Source organism: Vespula pensylvanica, chromosome 2 (assembly GCF_014466175.1).
Source record: "Vespula pensylvanica isolate Volc-1 chromosome 2, ASM1446617v1, whole genome shotgun sequence".
NCBI classification, from domain to species: Eukaryota; Metazoa; Arthropoda; class Insecta; order Hymenoptera; family Vespidae; genus Vespula; species Vespula pensylvanica.
This window is the reverse complement of record NC_057686.1, coordinates 17,161,185-17,165,243: the sequence shown is the minus strand read 5'-3', so window position 1 is coordinate 17,165,243 and position 4,059 is coordinate 17,161,185.

Sequence of the window (4,059 nt, the reverse complement as noted above, 5' to 3'; positions counted from 1 at the left end):
GGCTACGCGTGACGTCAACACAACAAAACCTTTCATCGACTTTGACAGTTACTGCATCAGTCTTCCTTCGTACTCCGACGAGTGAACGTCAATAGTTCCTCAGGATATCTTTCCTGTAAGTAAAAACAAAGTTAAAGTATATTATAATCTTATACATTTGTTAAATAATTTATATATATATATAAATTTTTTATTTTAGACTTAAATTTGGAGCTGGCGGTCCTCGGCTACGCGTGACGTCAACACAACAAAACCTTTCATCGACTTTGACAGTTACTGGATCAGTCTTCCTTTGTACCCCGACGAGTGAACATCACTGGTCCCTCAGAATGTCTTTCCTGTAAGTAATAACACAGAGTTAAAGCAAGTATACCCTCATAACATATTTCTTTAATATTCTATACAATTTATTTTATTGTAGACTTATATTTTGGACTAGCGGTCATTGGCTACATTTATGTGATGTCAACATAAACGAATCTTTGATCGACTTTAACAAGTACCGCTTCAGTTTTACTTTGTACTCTGACGAGTGAACATGGAAATTCTGACAGGATGTCTTTCCTGTAAATATCAACGATAGACTTAAAGTAAATATATTTCTCTATCATATATTGTTGAATAATTTATACAGTTTCTTATTATAACTGTGATATAAATTATTTTATTTCTGTTTTTCTGTTTCAGAACTTTATTGCAATCGCGTGCGTAGCAATGAAGTAATCGAGTGTTTGTGCCGCTAAAATAAAAATATCGCGAAATAGAAGCAGTGTTTGTTCGTTCGCGTTTCGCGATTTAAATAATAAGTGTTTTTGTACGGACTGCGTGCAATGCAGTCGTTAGAGTCAGTGTTTGTTCGTGAAGTTTTTTGCTTTTTAACAGTCACATAGACTGTATTTATAAAAGATAGTAGAGTTTCGCGAAATAAAGTCAGTGATCGTCCGTTAATAAATAACTACCGCGAATTAGAGTCAGTGCATCACTGAAGAGGATCTCAACCAACTTCGATGTCGACCTACCTCATTTTCAACCAACTACGAATCATCCACCCTCAATTTCGACCTAAATCGCGGTCCAGTGTTTTGGAGCCATCGCAGAACTTCTTAAGTAGTGAGTTAATTTTTAAGTCCCTCCGATCACTCAATCATGTCGAGGACGAAAGGTCCGAATCGGCACGAGTGATCGGTTGTAATTAAGTAAAAGAGCATTGAGTGACCACGAGTAAATTTCTTCGGAGATTTACTCGTGAATGATTTCTTATTTTTTTGGATATATTTATTAGATCAGGCTATAGTCTTCTTGTTCAAACTCGTTAATTATTATTACTTAAAATATCACATATTTTAATACGTTTTTAAATACTTTTTTCTCGCGTAAATAGTAAAGAATCGATATTTACGAGTTGTAATAAAGAATGAGCAAGAAGACATTCGCGATGTATAGTCTCTGAATTACAAACGAAATTGTATAATTTATTTTATAATAATTAGAATAATCGCTTGTAAGATGGAGCGTACGAAGATTTTTCATTAGATTTTAGAATAAAATAATTAATTTTATTGATAAAAGAAAAGTCTCAATAAAGTCATTGCTTTTGAAAGAGTAAAGTCGAGTAGAGTCGTTGATAAAAGACAAAGAGACTTGTAGAATCATAACGCGTAGAATATAAAATAACTTAATTAATTTTTAGCTCAGGATTTTCAGCAATTAATATAATAATTCTCGTTTCATTTTTTGTGCTTTCTCGATTTTTCGTTTCAGAATGGTTTTAGAGTTACGTTAAGTTTATTAATTTTCTTCCACGTTTTAGAATAAGAGATGGTTTTAGTTTTTCGATATTAACGATAGTTATCGAATGTTCTGTAGTAATTGTTAGGGCACGAAACAAAGAAGAGGCTATATGCCGAAGAGGCCCCCACAAATTGTGGCTCAAGAGGGCAACTATTAGACTATTGAGCTATTTTCGAAAGTTTCACAGAACTTTTCGAAAATGGCTCTTAGTTCATATTTTAATTTTATTATGTGGTCACTCAAAACGCTCTTATGTAATAATAATGTTGATTTCAGAAACTCGGACAACGTAACACTCTGTCTCTGATCCCACATTGGTGCACGTACGCGAATCGAATTATTACATATTTTATTCATCATTACTATTATTAAAGTTGGGTTGTAAATTCTTCTTTTCTTTAGATTTCCTTTTCTAAAGTTTTCTTTCTAAAGTTCACTGAATAAAAGGATATATGAAATTAAAACAAGCGCACAGAGATGTGAGCCAAGTTCTTTCCTTTGCGCGTTACGGAAAAAGAATATTTGTTTAGATTATGATCGAGAATTTTTCATTTTAATTTTCTCTTATAAATTTAATTTGAATTACATTAAAAATTTTATTTTTGTAAGTAATGTATGTATATACATATATATATATGAAGCTGAAGGTGTGGACGGTGGACCTTTTCTTCAGCAGGATCGCGTCCATCTTTAGTTTTCCGAAAAACCTAAAACTCCCGAAGCGGAAAGACATCTCGAACGCGAATGTAGAGTCCCCGTTAGCCCGTGGGTCCTCAAATGCAGCAACCTCCAAGTGGTGGGACCTGGGTCGGTAGTACGTACGATATACGGAAATCTATGTCTAAATTATATCTAAAATCTATAACTAAATTATATATATAACTATATATAGTGCAAGTACTACCGGGCGAATGGCTGCATATTTCAATGGTTTTCCAAAATCTCTTTTCTGTTTAATTTCAATGAGACGTTATATTAATTATACTTTCAATTGTTAGTTATATTTCGACAGATAAATAAAGTCAATATATCAAAATTCTAAGTTAATTTTCTAAGAAAATGCATAGAAAACTCTTCTGTCGCTCTTATGTTCTCTTTCGTACCTATTTATTCTTATTTACTTTCATTAATTACATACTTTCTTTAATAATATTAATTATGTCCTGTTATTCATTATATTAATTTTTATTAATGATTAGTCTCGGGTGGGACCCTTGGGTGGGGCCTTCGGGTGTGGGCCTTTTGGCGGGTTGCCGTCTCGGCATCTTTTGAAATTCTTTGTCTCTTTTTCTTTTCTTTTCTTTTTCTCCTTTCTTTTTTCTCTTTCTCCTTTGCTCTTCTTCTTTTATTCTACTTCTGTTTCAGGTTAGTTCATCGAGGGACCGATTATCGAAGAATCTATAATCGTGAAATTAGATTTTTATAGGGAAGTTATTGAATATAAATATATAATTTTGCATATTATTTTTGCATATAATCACCTCTTTTTCTTTAACTTTTTTCTGTTTCAGGTTAGATCATCGGGGGATCGATCATCGTGAAGTTAAATTTTTACAGGGAAATTTTAATCGTATATTTGTTTTTTATTTTATTTTATTTAATCATTAACTTATTTTTTAATTATTAATATTATTGTTTAATTATATTTTGATTTTAAATATATATTTATATATAAATGGCTGTTTGCATATAATATTGCACATTATTTTTGAATATAACTACCTTTTTCTTTTTTCTTTTTCTGTTTCAAGTTAGATGATCGCTGGACCTATCATCGTGGGATTTTTACACGGAAGTTAAAGGAACCTCTCTGTATATAATCTTTGTTATATGCAAGAAGGGTATGTCTCCTTGCTTCCGTACGCGAATGATAGGGAAAACACTCACGCGCGTGACGGCCGGCATGCGCGTGGGTGTTCGCGATCGCGAGATTTAGTCCTACCGAGGACTACGCTTTAATTTTTGAAATCGAAATAGACACGACCGGTCGTGTCTCGAGATGTCTAAAGCCGACGGTGTGGACAGTGGAGCAATCTGTAAGCGGGGTTTTATACATCTCCAGTTTGCTGAGAAGCCCGAAGCTCCCGAAGCGGAAAGGCATCTCGGATCGTGGATTTTAGAGTAGAGTCCCCGTTAGCCCGTGGGTCCCCAGATGCAGCTACCTCCACGTGGTGGGACCTGGGTCGGCAGTACTTGAGATGTATCGATATCTTCTAGCCTGCAAGTATTTCCGAGCGAATGGCTGCATATTTGAAGACTCATCCAAAA